The sequence below is a fragment of the Syngnathus typhle genome, unplaced genomic scaffold (genome assembly GCF_033458585.1).
Source record: "Syngnathus typhle isolate RoL2023-S1 ecotype Sweden unplaced genomic scaffold, RoL_Styp_1.0 HiC_scaffold_36, whole genome shotgun sequence".
Taxonomy (NCBI): Eukaryota; Metazoa; Chordata; class Actinopteri; order Syngnathiformes; family Syngnathidae; genus Syngnathus; species Syngnathus typhle.
Genome location: NW_026871942.1, coordinates 196930 through 215526, shown reverse-complemented (window position 1 = coordinate 215526; position 18597 = coordinate 196930). Strand labels below are relative to the sequence as shown.

General features: G+C 41.9%; 1 long non-coding RNA gene across 1 annotated transcript; it reads left to right on the top strand.

The window, feature by feature from the left end:
• Positions 1-11877: 11877 nt before the first annotated feature.
• Positions 11878-17124, top strand: LOC133147246 (uncharacterized). The gene is made up of 2 exons (XR_009711594.1): positions 11878-15896; positions 15940-17124. It is a non-coding gene; the product is annotated as an uncharacterized LOC133147246 (long non-coding RNA).
• Positions 17125-18597: the final 1473 nt, after the last annotated feature.

Sequence of the window (18597 nt, the reverse complement as noted above, 5' to 3'; positions counted from 1 at the left end):
GTTTTTTTCGATGCCAACCTAACCAGAGTGACGGGAGCGGCACAATTCAGAAAAAGCGCTCAGCTCGCCGAGAAAATGCGATTTAAGCAATAAAATTAAAAATGCTTATAAAACATAAACCAAACGTTGGAGGTGGTCATTTCTTCGTTCGCAGTGAATAACTCGGCACTCTAAAGCACCCGAGAGCGTTTTTTTCGATGCCAACCTAACCAGAGTGACGGGATCGGCACAATTCAGAAAAAGTGCTCAACTCGCCGAGAAAATGCGATTTAAGCAATAAAATTAAAAATGCTTATAAAACATAAACCAAACGTTGGAGGTGGTCATTTCTTAATGCGCAGTAATAAACTCGGCACTCTAAAGCACCCGAGAGCGTTTTTTCGATGCCAACCTAACCAGAGTGACGGGAGCGGCACAATTCAGAAAAAGTGCTCAGCTCACCGAGAAAATGCGATTTAAGCAATAAAATTAAAAATGCTTATTAAACATAAACCAAACGTTGGAGGTGGTCATTTCTTCAAGCGCAGTGAATAACTCGGCACTCTAAAGCACCCGAGAGCGTTTTTTTCGATGCCAACCTAACCAGAGTGACGGGAGCGGCACAATTCAGAAAAAGTGCTCAGCTCGCCGAGAAAATGCGATTTAAGCAATAAAATTAAAAATGCTTATAAAACATAAACCAAACGTTGGAGGTGGTCATTTCTTCATGCGCAGTGATAAACTCGGCACTCTAAAGCACCCGAGAGCGTTTTTTTCGATGCCAACCTAACCAGAGTGACGGGAGCGGCACAATTCAGAAAAAGTGCTCAGCTCGCCGAGAAAATGCGATTTAAGCAATAAAATTAAAAATGCTTATAAAACATAAACCAATCGTTGGAGGTGGTCATTTCTTCATGCGCAGTGATAAACTCGGCACTCTAAAGCACCCGAGAGCGTTTTTTTTCGATGCCAACCTAACCAGAGTGACGGGAGCGGCACAATTCAGAAAAAGTGCTCAGCTCGCCGAGAAAATGCGATTTAAGCAATAAAATTAAAAATGCTTATAAAACATAAACCAAACGTTGGAGGTGGTCATTTCTTCATGCGCAGTGAATAACTCGGCACTCTAAAGCACCCGAGAGCGTTTTTTTCGATGCCAACCTAACCAGAGTGACGGGAGCGGCACAATTCAGAAAAAGTGCTCAGCTCGCCGAGAAAATGTGATTTAAGCAATACAATTAAAAATGCTTATAAAACATAAACCAAACGTTGGATGTGGTCATTTCTTAATGCGCAGTAATAAACTCGGCACTCTAAAGCACCCGAGAGCGTTTTTTTCGATGCCAACCTAACCAGAGTGACGGGAGCGGCACAATTCAGAAAAAGTGCTCAGCTCGCCGAGAAAATGCGATTAAAGCAATAAAATTAAAAATGCTTATTAAACATAAACCAAACGTTGGAGGTGGTCATTTCTTCATGCGCAGTGATAAACTCGGCACTCTAAAGCACCCAAGAGCGTTTTTTTCGATGCCAACCTAACCAGAGTGACGGGAGCGGCACAATTCAGAAAAAGTGCTCAGCTCGCCGAGAAAATGCAATTTAAGCAATAAAATTAAAAATGCTTATAAAACATAAACCAAACGTTGGAGGTGGTCATTTCTTCATGCGCAGTGATAAACTCGGCACTCTAAAGCACCCGAGAGCGTTTTTTTCGATGCCAACCTAACGAGAGTGACGGGAGCGGCACAATTCAGAAAAAGTGCTCAGCTCGCCGAGAAAATGCGATTTAAGCAATAAAATTAAAAATGCTTATAAAACATAAACCAAACGTTGGAGGTGGTCATTTCTTCATGCGCAGTGAATAACTCGGCACTCTAAAGCACCCGAGAGCGTTTTTTCCGATGCCAACCTAACCAGAGTGACGGGAGCGGCACAATTCAGAAAAATTGCTCAGCTCGCCGAGAAAATGCGATTTAAGCAATAAAATTAAAAATGCTTATAAAACATAAACCAAACGTTGGAGGTGGTCATTTCTTAATGCACAGTAATAAACTCGGCACTCTAAAGCACCCGAGAGCGTTTTTTTCGATGCCAACCTAACCAGAGTGACGGGAGCGGCACAATTCAGAAAAAGTGCTCAGCTCGCCGAGAAAATGCGATTTAAGCAATAAAATTAAAAATGCTTATAAAACATAAACCAAACGTTGGAGGTGGTCATTTCTTCATGCGCAGTGATAAACTCGGCACTCTAAAGCACCCGAGAGCGTTTTTTTCGATGCCAACCTAACCAGAGTGACGGGAGCGGCACAATTCAGAAAAAGTGCTCAGCTCGCCGAGAAAATGCGATTTAAGCAATACAATTAAAAATGCTTATAAAACATAAACCAAACGTTGGAGGTGGTCATTTCTTCATGCGCAGTGATAAACTCGGCACTCTAAAGCACCCGAGAGCGTTTTTTTCGATGCCAACCTAACCAGAGTGACGGGAGCGGCACAATTCAGAAAAAGTGCTCAGCTCGCCGAGAAAATGCGATTTAAGCAATAAAATTAAAAATGATTATAAAACATAAACCAAACGTTGGAGGTGGTCATTTCTTCATGCGCAGTGAATAACTCGGCACTCTAAAGCACCCGAGAGCGTTTTTTTCGATGCCAACCTAACCAGAGTGACGGGAGCGGCACAATTCAGAAAAAGTGCTCAGCTCGCCGAGAAAATGCGATTTAAGCAATAAAATTAAAAATGCTTATAAAACATAAACCAAACGTTGGATGTGGTCATTTCTTAATGCGCAGTAATAAACTCGGCACTCTAAAGCACCCGAGAGCGTTTTTTTCGATGCCAACCTAACCAGAGTGACGGGAGCGGCACAATTCAGAAAAAGTGCTCAGCTCGCCGAGAAAATGCGATTTAAGCAATAAAATTAAAAATGCTTATAAAACATAAACCAAACGTTGGAGGTGGTCATTGCTTCATGCGCAGTGATAAACTCGGCACTCTAAAGCACCCGAGAGCGTTTTTTTCGATGCCAACCTAACCAGAGTGACGGGAGCGGCACAATTCAGAAAAAGTGCTCAGCTCGCCGAGAAAATGCGATTTAAGCAATAAAATTAAAAATGCTTATAAAACATAAACCAAACGTTGGAGGTGGTCATTTCTTCATGCGCAGTGAATAACTCGGCACTCTAAAGCACCCGAGAGCGTTTTTTTCGATGCCAACCTAACCAGAGTGACGGGAGCGGCACAATTCAGAAAAAGTGCTCAGCTCGCCGAGAAAATGCGATTTAAGCAATAAAATTAAAAATGCTTATAAAACATAAACCAAACGTTGGAGGTGGTCATTTCTTCATGCGCAGTGATAAACTCGGCACTCTAAAGCACCCGAGAGCGTTTTTTTCGATGCCAACCTAACCAGAGTGACGGGAGCGGCACAATTCAGAAAAAGCGCTCAGCTCGCCGAGAAAATGCGATTTAAGCAATAAAATTAAAAATGCTTATAAAACATAAACCAAACGTTGGAGGTGGTCATTTCTTAATGCGCAGTGATAAACTCGGCACTCTAAAGCACCCGAGAGCGTTTTTTTCGATGCCAACCTAACCAGAGTGACGGGAGCGGCACAATTCAGAAAAAGCGCTCAGCTCGCCGAGAAAATGCGATTTAAGCAATAAAATTAAAAATGCTTATAAAACATAAACCAAACGTTGGAGGTGGTCATTTCTTCATGCACAGTGAATAACTCGGCAGTCTAAAGCACCCGAGAGCGTTTTTTTCGATGCCAACCTAACCAGAGTGACGGGAGCGGCACAATTCAGAAAAAGCGCTCAGCTCGCCGAGAAAATGCGATTTAAGCAATAAAATTAAAAATGCTTATAAAACATAAACCAAACGTTGGAGGTGGTCATTTCTTCATGCGCAGTGATAAACTCGGCACTCTAAAGCACCCGAGAGCGTTTTTTTCGATGCCAACCTAACCAGAGTGACGGGAGCGGCACAATTCAGAAAAAGTACTCAGCTCGACGAGAAAATGTGATTTAAGCAATAAAATTAAAAATGCTTATAAAACATAAACCAAACGTTGGAGGTGGTCATTTCTTCATGCGCAGTGAATAACTCGGCACTCTAAAGCACCCGAGAGCGTTTTGTTCGATGCCAACCTAACCAGAGTGACGGGAGCGGCACAATTCAGAAAAAGTGCTCAGCTCGCCGAGAAAATGCGATTTAAGCAATAAAATTAAAAATGCTTATAAAACATAAACCAAACGTTGGAGGTGGTCATTTCTTCATGCGCAGTGATAAACTCGGCACTCTAAAGCACCCGAGAGCGTTTTTTTCGATGCCAACCTAACCAGAGTGACGGGAGCGGCACAATTCAGAAAAAGCGCTCAGCTCGCCGAGAAAATGCGATTTAAGCAATAAAATTAAAAATGCTTATAAAACATAAACCAAACGTTGGAGGTGGTCATTTCTTCATGCGCAGTGATAAACTCGGCACTCTAAAGCACCCGAGAGCGTTTTTTTCGATGCCAACCTAACCAGAGTGACGGGAGCGGCACAATTCAGAAAAAGTGCTCAGCTCGCCGAGAAAATGCGATTTAAGCAATAAAATTAAAAATGCTTATAAAACATAAACCAAACGTTGGAGGTGGTCATTTCTTCATGCGCAGTGAATAACTCGGCACTCTAAAGCACCCGAGAGCGTTTTTTTCGATGCCAACCTAACCAGAGTGACGGGAGCGGCACAATTCAGAAAAAGTGCTCAGCTCGCCGAGAAAATGCGATTTAAGCAATAAAATTAAAAATGCTTATAAAACATAAACCAAACGTTGGAGGTGGTCATTTCTTCATGCGCAGTGATAAACTCGGCCCCCATAAAACCCGAGAGCGTTTTTTTCGATGCCAACCTAACCAGAGTGACGGGAGCGGCACAATTCAGAAAAAGTGCTCAGCTCGCCGAGAAAATGCGATTTAAGCAATAAAATTAAAAATGCTTATAAAACATAAACCAAACGTTGGAGGTGGTCATTTCTTCATGCGCAGTGATAAACTCGGCACTCTAAAGCACCCGAGAGCGTTTTTTTCGATGCCAACCTAACCAGAGTGACGGGAGCGGCACAATTCAGAAAAAGTGCTCAGCTCGCCGAGAAAATGCGATTTAAGCAATAAAATTAAAAATGCTTATTACACATAAACCAAACGTTGGAGGTGGTCATTTCTTCATGCGCAGTGAATAACTCGGCACTCTAAAGCACCCGAGAGCGTTTTTTTCGATGCCAACCTAACCAGAGTGACGGGAGCGGCACAATTCAGAAAAAGTGCTCAGCTCGCCGAGAAAATGCGATTTAAGCAATACAATTGAAAATGCTTATAAAACATAAACCAAACGTTGGAGGTGGTCATTTCTTCATGCGCAGTGATAAACTCGGCACTCTAAAGCACCCGAGACCGTTTTTTTCGATGCCAACCTAACCAGAGTGACGGGAGCGGCACAATTCAGAAAAAGTGCTCAGCTCGCCGAGAAAATGCGATTTAAGCAATAAAATTAAAAATGCTTATAAAACATAAACCAAACGTTGGATGTGGTCATTTCTTAATGCGCAGTAATAAACTCGGCACTCTAAAGCACCCGAGAGCGTTTTTTTCGATGCCAACCTAACCAGAGTGACGGGAGCGGCACAATTCAGAAAAAGTGCTCAGCTCGCCGAGAAAATGCGATTTAAGCAATAAAATTAAAAATGCTTATTAAACATAAACCAAACGTTGGAGGTGGTCATTTCTTCATGCGCAGTGATAAACTCGGCACTCTAAAGCACCCGAGAGCGTTTTTTTCGATGCCAACCTAACCAGAGTGACGGGAGCGGCACAATTCAGAAAAAGTGCTCAGCTCGCCGAGAAAATGCGATTTAAGCAATACAATTAAAAATGCTTATAAAACATAAACCAAACGTTGGAGGTGGTCATTTCTTAATGCGCAGTAATAAACTCGGCACTCTAAAGCACCCGAGAGCGTTTTTTTCGATGCCAACCTAACCAGAGTGACGGGAGCGGCACAATTCCGAAAAAGCGCTCAGCTCGCCGAGAAAATGCGATCTAAGCAATAAAATTAAAAATGCTTATAAAACATAAACCAAACGTTGGAGGTGGTCATTTCTTCATGCGCAGTGATAAACTCGGCACCCTAAAGCACCCGAGAGCGTTTTTTTTGATGCCAACCTAACCAGAGTGACGGGAGCGGCACAATTCAGAAAAAGCGCTCAGCTCGCCGAGAAAATGCGATTTAAGCAATAAAATTAAAAATGCTTATAAAACATAAACCAAACGTTGGAGGTGGTCATTTCTTCATGCGCAGTGATAAACTCGGCACTCTAAAGCACCCGAGAGCGTTTTTTTCGATGCCAACCTAACCAGAGTGACGGGAGCGGCACAATTCAGAAAAAGTGCTCAGCTCGCCGAGAAAATGCGATTTAAGCAATAAAATTAAAAATGCTTATTAAACATAAACCAAACGTTGGAGGTGGTCATTTCTTCATGCGCAGTGAATAACTCGGCACTCTAAAGCACCCGAGAGCGTTTTTTTCGATGCCAACCTAACCAGAGTGACGGATGCGGCACAATTCAGAAAAAGTGCTCAGCTCGCCGAGAAAATGCGATTTAAGCAATAAAATCAAAAATGCTTATAAAACATAAACCAAACGTTGGAGGTGGTCATTTCTTCATGCGCAGTAATAAACTCGGCACTCTAAAGCACCCGAGAGCGTTTTTTTCGATGCCAACCTAACCAGAGTGACGGGAGCGGCACAATTCAGAAAAAGTGCTCAGCTCGCCGAGAAAATGCGATTTAAGCAATAAAATTAAAAATGCTTATTAAACATAAACCAAACGTTGGAGGTGGTCATTTCTTCATGCGCAGTGAATAACTCGGCACTCTAAAGCACCCGAGAGCGTTTTTTTCGATGCCAACCTAACCAGAGTGACGGGAGCGGCACAATTCAGAAAAAGTGCTCAGCTCGCCGAGAAAATGCGATTTAAGCAATAAAATTAAAAATGCTTATAAAACATAAACCAAACGTTGGAGGTGGTCATTTCTTCATGCGCAGTGATAAACTCGGCACTCTAAAGCACCCGAGACTGTTTTTTCCGATGCCAACCTAACCAGAGTGACGGGAGCGGCACAATTCAGAAAAAGCGCTCAGCTCGCCGAGAAAATGCGATTTAAGCAATAAAATTAAAAATGCTTATAAAACATAAACCAAACGTTGGAGCTGGTCATTTCTTAATGCGCAGTGATAAACTCGGCACTCTAAAGCACCCGAGAGCGTTTTTTTCGATGCCAACCTAACCAGAGTGACGGGAGCGGCACATTTCAGAAAAAGTGCTCAGCTCGCCGAGAAAATGCGATTTAAGCAATAAAATTAAAAATGCTTATAAAACATAAACCAAACGTTGGAGGTGGTCATTTCTTCATGCGCAGTGAATAACTCGGCACTCTAAAGCACCCGAGAGCGTTTTTTTCGATGCCAACCTAACCAGAGTGACGGGAGCGGCACAATTCAGAAAAAGTGCTCAGCTCGCCGAGAAAATGCGATTTAAGCAATAAAATTAAAAATGCTTATAAAACATAAACCAAACGTTGGAGCTGGTCATTTCTTAATGCGCAGTGATAAACTCGGCACTCTAAAGCACCCGAGAGCGTTTTTTTCGATGCCAACCTAACCAGAGTGACGGGAGCGGCACAATTCAGAAAAAGTGCTCAGCTCGCCGAGAAAATGCGATTTAAGCAATAAAATTAAAAATGCTTATTAAACATAAACCAAACGTTGGAGGTGATCATTTCTTCATGCGCAGTGAATAACTCGGCACTCTAAAGCACCCGAGAGCGTTGTTTTCGATGCCAACCTAACCAGAGTGACGGGAGCGGCACAATTCAGAAAAAGTGCTCAGCTCGCCGAGAAAATGCGATTTAAGCAATAAAATTAAAAATGCTTATAAAACATAAACCAAACGTTGGAGGTGGTCATTTATTAATGCGCAGTAATAAACTCGGCACTCTAAAGCACCCGAGAGCGTTTTTTTCGATGCCAACCTAACCAGAGTGACGGGAGCGGCACAATTCCGAAAAAGCGCTCAGCTCGCCGAGAAAATGCGATCTAAGCAATAAAATTAAAAATGCTTATAAAACATAAACCAAACGTTGGAGGTGGTCATTTCTTCATGCGCAGTGAATAACTCGGCACTCTAAAGCACCCGAGAGCGTTTTTTTCGATGCCAACCTAACCAGAGTGACGGGAGCGGCACAATTCAGAAAAAGTGCTCAGCTCACCGAGAAAATGCGATTTAAGCAATAAAATTAAAAATGCTTAATAAACCAAACGTTGGAGGTGGTCATTTCTTCATGCGCAGTGATAAACTCGGCACTCTAAAGCACCCGAGAGCTTTTTTTTCGATGCCAACCTAACCAGAGTGACGGGAGCGGCACAATTCAGAAAAAGCGCTCAGCTCGCCGAGAAAATGCGATTTAAGCAATAAAATTAAAAATGCTTATAAAACATAAACTAAACGTTGGATGTGGTCATTTCTTCATGCGCAGTGAATAACTCGGCACTCTAAAGCACCCGAGAGCGTTTTTTTCGATGCCAACCTAACCAGAGTGACGGGAGCGGCACAATTCAGAAAAAGTGCTCAGCTCGCCGAGAAAATGCGATTTAAGCAATAAAATTAAAAATGCTTATAAAACATAAACCAAACGTTGGAGGTGGTCATTTCTTCATGCGCAGGGAATAACTCGGCACTCTAAAGCACCCGAGAGCGTTTTTTTCGATGCCAACCTAACCAGAGTGACGGGAGCGCACAATTCAGAAAAAGTGCTCAGCTCGCCGAGAAAATGCGATTTAAGCAATAAAATTAAAAATGCTTATAAAACATAAACCAAACGTTGGAGGTGGTCATTTCTTCATGCGCAGTGAATAACTCGGCACTCTAAAGCACCCGAGAGCGTTTTTTTCGATGCCAACCTAACCAGAGTGACGGGAGCGGCACAATTCAGAAAAAGTGCTCAGCTCGCCGAGAAAATGCGATTTAAGCAATAAAATTAAAAATGCTTATAAAACATAAACCAAACGTTGGAGGTGGTCATTTCTTCATGCGCAGTGATAAACTCGGCACTCTAAAGCACCCGAGAGCGTTTTTTTCGATGCCAACCTAACCAGAGTGACGGGAGCGGCACAATTCAGAAAAAGCGCTCAGCTCGCCGAGAAAATGCGATTTAAGCAATAAAATTAAAAATGCTTATAAAACATAAACCAAACGTTGGAGGTGGTCATTTCTTCATGCGCAGTGATAAACTCGGCACTCTAAAGCACCCGAGAGCGTTTTTTTCGATGCCAACCTAACCAGAGTGACGGGAGCGGCACAATTCAGAAAAAGCGCTCAGCTCGCCGAGAAAATGCGATTTAAGCAATAAAATTAAAAATGCTTATAAAACATAAACCAAACGTTGGAGGTGGTCATTTCTTCATGCGCAGTGATAAACTCGGCACTCTAAAGCACCCGAGAGCGTTTTTTTCGATGCCAACCTAACCAGAGTGACGGGAGCGGCACAATTCAGAAAAAGTGCTCAGCTCGCCGAGAAAATGCGATTTAAGCAATAAAATTAAAAATGCTTATAAAACATAAACCAAACTTGGAGGTGGTCATTTCTTCATGCGCAGTGATAAACTCGGCAATCTAAAGCACCCGAGAGCGTTTTTTTCGATGCCAACCTAACCAGAGTGACGGGAGCGGCACAATTCAGAAAAAGCGCTCAGCTCGCCGAGAAAATGCGATTTAAGCAATAAAATTAAAAATGCTTATAAAACATAAACCAAACGTTGGATGTGGTCATTTCTTCATGCACAGTGAATAACTCGGCACTCTAAAGCACCCGAGAGCGTTTTTTTTCGATGCCAACCTAACCAGAGTGACGGGAGCGGCACAATTCAGAAAAAGTGCTCAGCTCGCCGAGAAAATGCGATTTAAGCAATATAATTAAAAATGCTTATAAAACATAAACCAAACGTTGGAGGTGGTCATTTCTTCATGCGCAGGGAATAACTCGGCACTCTAAAGCACCCGAGAGCGTTTTTTTCGATGCCAACCTAACCAGAGTGACGGGAGCGCACAATTCAGAAAAAGTGCTCAGCTCGCCGAGAAAATGCGATTTAAGCAATAAAATTAAAAATGCTTATAAAACATAAACCAAACGTTGGAGGTGGTCATTTCTTCATGCGCAGTGAATAACTCGGCACTCTAAAGCACCCGAGAGCGTTTTTTTCGATGCCAACCTAACCAGAGTGACGGGAGCGGCACAATTCAGAAAAAGTGCTCAGCTCGCCGAGAAAATGCGATTTAAGCAATAAAATTAAAAATGCTTATAAAACATAAACCAAACGTTGGAGGTGGTCATTTCTTCATGCGCAGTGATAAACTCGGCACTCTAAAGCACCCGAGAGCGTTTTTTTCGATGCCAACCTAACCAGAGTGACGGGAGCGGCACAATTCAGAAAAAGCGCTCAGCTCGCCGAGAAAATGCGATTTGAGCAATAAAATTAAAAATGCTTATAAAACATAAACCAAACGTTGGAGGTGGTCATTTCTTCATGCGCAGTGATAAACTCGGCACTCTAAAGCACCCGAGAGCGTTTTTTTCGATGCCAACCTAACCAGAGTGACGGGAGCGGCACAATTCAGAAAAAGCGCTCAGCTCGCCGAGAAAATGCGATTTAAGCAATAAAATTAAAAATGCTTATAAAACATAAACCAAACGTTGGAGGTGGTCATTTCTTCATGCGCAGTGATAAACTCGGCACTCTAAAGCACCCGAGAGCGTTTTTTTCGATGCCAACCTAACCAGAGTGACGGGAGCGGCACAATTCAGAAAAAGTGCTCAGCTCGCCGAGAAAATGCGATTTAAGCAATAAAATTAAAAATGCTTATAAAACATAAACCAAACGTTGGAGGTGGTCATTTCTTCATGCGCAGTGATAAACTCGGCACTCTAAAGCACCCGAGAGCGTTTTTTCGATGCCAACCTAACCAGAGTGACGGGAGCGGCACAATTCAGAAAAAGTGCTCAGCTCGCCGAGAAAATGCGATTTAAGCAATACAATTAAAAATGCTTATTAAACATAAACCAAACGTTGGAGGTGGTCATTTCTTCATGCGCAGTGATAAACTCGGCACTCTAAAGCACCCAAGAGCGTTTTTTTCGATGCCAACCTAACCAGAGTGACGGGAGCGGCACAATTCAGAAAAAGTGCTCAGCTCGCCGAGAAAATGCGATTTAAGCAATAAAATTAAAAATGCTTATAAAACATAAACCAAACGTTGGAGGTGGTCATTTCTTCATGCGCAGTGAATAACTCGGCACTCTAAAGCACCCGAGAGCGTTTTTTTCGATGCCAACCTAACCAGAGTGACGGGAGCGGCACCATTCAGAAAAAGCGCTCAGCTCGCCGAGAAAATGCGATTTAAGCAATAAAATTAAAAATGCTTATAAAACATAAACCAAACGTTGGAGGTGGTCATTTCTTCATGCGCAGTGATAAACCCGGCACTCTAAAGCACCCGAGAGCGTTTTTTTCGATGCCAACCTAACCAGAGTGACGGGAGCGGCACAATTCAGAAAAAGCGCTCAGCTCGCCGAGAAAATGCGATTTAAGCAATAAAATTAAAAATGCTTATAAAACATAAACCAAACGTTGGAGGTGGTCATTTCTTCATGCGCAGTGATAAACTCGGCACTCTAAAGCACCCGAGAGCGTTTTTTTCGATGTAAAGGGAAATGCGAGCACTTTGTGTATTGGCGTGCGTGCCGTGCGGATGCGTGCGTGTATGTGCGGTTGTGTGCGCGCTCGCTGTGTGTGCGTTTATGTGTACATGTGTGGTTGCGGGCGTGTGAGGAGGAAGATGGGATGGATCAGAGAATGTTCAAAAAAAAGGAGGGGGCCCGTTCGGCTCATACCGGCGAGGGTGGGGGCCAGCGGGACGTGCGGGCCTGGCCAGATTGTGACGTCAACATTGATACAATGTTGAGGAGAAGTGAGAGAAGAGAGGGGGGCTAACTTGTAAATAGTGATGAGATAATTGTTCAATTGATGGGAGTTAATAATTATCCAAATTTTAGTCACATGTTTTGAGGGACCACAGCAACAACATTGTATTTGCAGGCCATTAATTTAGTTGGTGATGACAGTGTTTAGATAAGTAGATTGTTTTATCAAAAAATGTGAGAGTGAAGGAGGAGGTTTGATTTGTAATCTGGCATTTGGGTGCCACTTTTAAGAGTCTGTGCAGGAGCATAGATTGTTTTGGTTGTTTTTAAAGATATATTTAACAGTTTATTTCGGTGCAGTAAGGATATAGCAGTTTTGAAAGACTTAAAATCGAAAGCAAAATTACATTTTAATTCTGACATATGCCAGCTAACATGAGGATGGCAAATAAATAAATGAATAAATACTAGGTCAAATGTGGCATGTGTTTTAAATTGGGCGATAAGACATTCACTTTCAAGCACTATAATTTAGCGCTGCTGACAACAATAACTTATGAGATGGTAAATCAAGGAGGAGTGTCATAGTTGGAACACAGGGGCTGTATGACCTATAGATTGAACAATAACATTCACCGCATATACAACCATGTTGGTAGATTGTTAAATTACATTACAGTTTATTACAAAAGATTTCGGAACTTTATTTGATGATAAACACTGGAACGAGGAGTTTAGCCGTGTTAATGGGTAGGGTGGATGGATTGCTCAGAAGAAAAAAAGCATTTGATAAGGGCGGCTTGATAGTAAGATGATGAGTGTGCGCAACTGATAGGATACAAAATGTTAATAGGAAGATTTGGGGTGTAAGGAACAAATACTACACAGGAAGACTGATAACACAAAGATAGTTTTGTTAAATTTGTGTCCCAGTGTGTTCTTCCCTAGCGCGTGGCACGATTCCTGAACTGAGTCCTCTTACTCCACTGGCTGTCTCAAAATCAACAGAGGACTGTCCCTGGTCATGAGACACCTTTGACCTTTGGGAGAACAACAGAAACTGCTATCATGCTTGAAGGGGGCAAGCACAGCTTTTCACAGGACAAGAACCATACAGTTGGTGGAATACACACAGTTGCAGATCAAAAAGACTGAAAGAACAAAGACAAGATGGACGCATTTGAGAGTGGCGGATGATCCAGCCCTGAATCATCATCATGAGAATCTAAGAGGAGAGGCTGCTAAAGACTTGCATGAGTCACACGAAGTCAAACTGGACACATTGCTAAAGACTGCTGAAGCATTACAAAGTTGGTGGAGTGTGGGACAAAAGGGATGGAAGTGTGTTTGGGTGCTGGGGCGGACATATCTGAGGAGTTTTGATAAAAGAGGGAATAATAAGGCTGCTTATTGACACTGAAACGGGGATAACAACAAAATACATAGATATGGACAGCGAAGATGCATTAATAATAACAAATCATACGACAGCGTGATCAGAAACTTTGCAAAGTGGATATTGATCGATAGAAATTAAATTTATCAAAACGACAGAATTTAATTATACATCAATTGCGACAATTGATTTAAATGACACTTTATGATAGGCATTTATGGTTAGGGTTAACGATCCATCCATCCATCCATCCATCCATTACTGGTGCGGCTTGTCCTTACGAGGGTCACGGAGGATTAACAGTAATAACTAGAATTTGTAATTTTTGGAGAAATTGTGTGTGAAGGTGAAGAGGCTGAATACAAAATCGGGGAATGCTACAAGATTATGTTTAAATTTAGAACGTGTTAAATTGGTCAGAAAATGGATGAAAATTTCGAAAGAATTTCGCAAAATTGGGCGTGAATTTTGAAGTTGAAAATTTGAAATTTTTCACAAGTGGGAAGTTTTGGAATAGGTGGGCATAAGATGAACAGTTAAAAAATTTGAAACAGGTTGAGTCAGTGAAAAAATAATTAGAAATTAGAAGGAAAAAAGGAAATTTTGCAAAATGTTGCCGCAATGTTGAAAGTGGAAATGGGAAGTTTTAAGCTAGAAAGTGAGAGAAGGTGAATTGGAAAGTGAAAGAAGGTTAATTGGAGGAATTATGTGGAAGAAAATGAGAAATATTGAATGTGCCATGAAGAATGAATGGTGAAATATTGGCTTAAAATTTGTAAATTTCTCGAAAATCGTAAATATTTAGAATATTTGGTATTAATATTTGGAATGTGTTAAAAGTGGAATGAAGTGAATCAGACAATTTAAAGTACAGGAACAATAAGTGTGAGGGCCACAATGATGATCATGACAGCAAAAATATTCCTAATTGGTTTTGATAGGTAGAAAGGGGGAGCGTGGAAGGTTTTCAAACTTTGTGATATAGCGTGACTCCATTATCAAAAGTAAGCATTTAATTTTAAGAATTGGCATCAACAAAAATGAGAACGATAATCTTCAAGGTGATAGCGTAAGTGGCAGGAGGAAGCTGTGTATATTGTTTTTAAACATTATTTTTGGTATCATTATTTTTTAGGAGGGTCAGTTATGCTTGTGAGAAGATGACTGAGGGAACAAGGTAACAGTAAAAGGGAGTGCTCTATAAATTGTTGGTTCTTTGCCAGAGGTAGTTATTTGGAGGGATGAATTTAAACGGAAAGCAAAATGGAACTGTTTAGTAGAAGAAATATGGGAATGTGGAAATATTGAAGTTACAGCTCAACACAAAGTGTCAAATAGTCTAAGTGAGAGATGTGAGCAAACTAAATGGGGAGTTAAATCATGTTCCAGCATTATGCATATTGGCAAACGAGGAGAGGACAGGAAACCAGACAATTAGATATTAATTTTGGATTTAAAATAAAAAAGGGAAATTTTAATTGAGGAGAATATTTTGTGTAGGGACGGTTCCTTTTTACAATTTAATATTGTATGTTTTTCTGTGTGTGTTGTGGAATGACAGTTTGTCTGTAATGGTGTATGAATGTCAAGTCTGTGCTTGTGGTGTGGTGTTTGTGTATTGTGAATGGTTGACATGATTCAAAGTTGGGGTGATGTGATCACAGCAGAGGATAACATTCCTCTCACCTGAAAAATATAAAGATACTACAGATTTGAAAGAGCATGATTGATCAGGACTAATTTTTGACTAAATATGGGTTTAGGATTACTCAGGGGCACCATCGACAACAAAACAGTGCGATGGAGAAGGCCCATTTCAGTAATATGGTTAGACAAGACAGAACTGTTATGGAACATTAAGACTTTGGACGATTTGATGTGTGACGACTTTGAGCTCACCCGACGGGGTGACGGACTAGGTGGACAGTGACCAAGTGTTTGACGCTTGAGCTTGCTTGCGACAAGTGCACGCTCTGCTTTGTTTTTCTGTGTGACTTAATTTTTTGCAGCAGCAACAGCCACCAGCCAAGGAGCGGATTGCGCGCTGCTTGCGTAACTTGTTTTCGTTCTTGCAGGTTGTCGATTGCGTTCGTGGAAAATTTGTATTGAATTTACAAGAATATGTTAACCCTTGCCCTTTTGGTTTTTATGATGAACTTGTTGATGACATGGTTTTCAGGACATGATCCGCGGGCGCCAGGATTCATTTTATGACTGTTTTTATTCTGATACTTGATGTCTGTTTTTGTACAAATGTCCGCTGTCAGCAGGGCTATAAGCTCACTGACAGGAGTGCGATGATTTTTGTTTGTGTCGCCGAGCGTGTGGTGGACGAGCTAGAGGTTCCGCGGGCCTGACTACAATGAGTGTGGTGATGAGAGGGGATGCTTAGCAGGTTCCTTTTGATACATAATGACACATTGGGTGAATGTGTCAAAAGGGGGAGTGGTAAGATAGAATTGGGTGAGTAGGTTGTAAAATACAAATGGGTGAGTAGGTTTCAATTTGTAATTTTGATATCCAAAGAATTGGGTGAGTAGGTTGTAAAATACAAATGGGCGAGTAGGTTTCAATTTGTAATTTTGATATCCAAAGTTTTTTTTCCAAATCCACTTGTTTTTAAGCTTTAACAGGACATGCCAGAATTCAACTAGCAGTGATGGAAGGAGCAGAGGAAGACCAGTGACAACTGGTTGTGGTGTGGTGACAACAAATTATAGCATCACTTGCCAAAGGATGCATAGGGTATCTGTGCCCTCGTGTCTTTGATAATGCCTGTAGTGGTTGTCCCCATTGAAACACAGAATCTCAATTGGAACATGGAGTCCCCACTGGCGGGGCTCCTGAAGTGAGCCAAAAGAGACGTCTTGCCCCCATGGTTGAGCGACAACGATCCAACATATATTGACGCCATAGGTGTGCCAGATAAGTATGAATTCGTTAATCAAGTGTCCTCGGGATTCAAAAGCATTTTCCTATGGATCACCCCCAATAAAAATGTATCATTTACAGCGGTCCATGAACAATTGGCATTGATGTCGTTCCAAAATAGAATTGCGTTGGACATGCTATTGGCTAAGGAACATGGTGTGTGCGGAATGTTTGGTGATGCATGTTGTACTTTCATCCCCAACAACACAGCGCCAGGGGGCCGACTGACCCAGGCGGGAAGAAAGGACCGACAGCATGCTGGTCGCTGCTTGCTAGAGTAACGGGTGATGACCTCATAAATGAGGTCATGAGAGGGAATAAAGGGAAATGTACTTTCGGCAGTTTGCAAACACATTTGATTAAGGCTCCGTTAGACACATATAACCATATCAATATAATTTCTAGTAGTAGTGTGGTTGCTTAATAAGTGGAAAGGAATGTGCAGGCTACATGAATTTGTTTTCTTCAAAGTATTGTGGAACAGGAGGTCCGGAAAGGGAGCATATCTCAAGGCCGATGGGAACGCGAAAAACAACTCGTCTTTGTGGTCCAGACACCTGTGCTGAGCAGGGGAAAACCCAAACGAGGAGGAGATGACCACAGACCATCGACCAATCACCACACAATCTTTTGCATGTTTGAATATTCATATTGTGTTTCTTTAAAACTGGGCAACCCGGAAGAATGTGTCGTCTTTCTGGTCACGAAGGCACACGAGTTTTTGTGTTAAGGACCCAAGACCCAGGCGCCTGTATTAGCTTGCTTTGTCAAGATTAAACAATTGGTAAATTCGGTCTGATTGATCTACTGGTCTTCTCTTTGACAGAACGAACTCGCAAAATTGTTAGGTGCGCCAGTGTGTGGATTAGAACATAGCAATTTTTGTGTTAAGTGTTGATCACAATTTGGAGTCAGATCAATAGCTAAAATCCGTATCCTAACAGATGCCAACCTAACCAGAGTGACGGGAGCGGCACATTTCAGAAAAAGCGCTCAGCTCGCCGAGAAAATGCGATTTAAGCAATAAAATTAAAAATGCTTATAAAACATAAACCAAACGTTGGAGGTGGTCATTTCTTCATGCGCAGTGATAAACTCGGCACTCTAAAGCACCCGAGAGCGTTTTTTTCGATGCCAACCTAACCAGAGTGACGGGAGCGGCACAATTCAGAAAAAGTGCTCAGCTCGCCGAGAAAATGCGATTTAAGCAATAAAATTAAAAATGCTTATAAAACATAAACCAAACGTTGGAGGTGGTCATTTCTTAATGCGCAGTAATAAACTCGGCACTCTAAAGCACCCGAGAGCGTTTTTTTCGATGCCAACCTAACCAGAGTGACGGGAGCGGCACAATTCAGAAAAAGTGCTCAGCTCGCCGAGAAAATGCGATTTAAGCAATAAAATTAAAAATGCTTATAAAACATAAACCAAACGTTGGAGGTGGTCATTTCTTCATGCGCAGTGATAAACTCGGCACTCTAAAGCACCCGGGAGCGTTTTTTTCGATGCCAACCTAACCAGAGTGACGGGAGCGGCACAATTCAGAAAAAGTGCTCAGCTCGCCGAGAAAATGCGATTTAAGCAATAAAATTAAAAATGCTTATTAAATATAAACCAAACGTTGGAGGTGGTCATTTCTTCATGCGCAGTGATAAACTCGGCACTCTAAAGCACCCGAGAGCGTTTTTTTTCGATGCCAACCTAACCAGAGTGACGGGAGCGGCACAATTCAGAAAAAGTGCTCAGCTCGCCGAGAAAATGCGATTTAAGCAATAAAATTAAAAATGCTTATAAAACATAAACCAAACGTTGGAGGTGGTCATTTCTTCATGCGCAGTGAATAACTCGGCACTCTAAAGCACCCGAGAGCGTTTTTTTCGATGCCAACCTAACCAGAGTGACGGGAGCGGCACAATTCAGAAAAAGTGCTCAGCTCGCCGAGAAAATGCGATTTAAGCAATAAAATTAAAAATGCTTATAAAACATAAACCAAACGTTGGAGGTGGTCATTTCTTCATGCGCAGTGATAAACTCGGCACTCTAAAGCACCCGAGAGCGTTTTTTTCGATGCCAACCTAACCAGAGTGACGGGAGCGGCACAATTCAGAAAAAGTGCTCAGCTCGCCGAGAAAATGCGATTTAAGCAATAAAATTAAAAATGCTTATAAAACATAAACCAAACGTTGGAGGTGGTCATTTCTTAATGCGCAGTAATAAACTCGGCACTCTAAAGCACCCGAGAGCGTTTTTTTCGATGCCAACCTAAC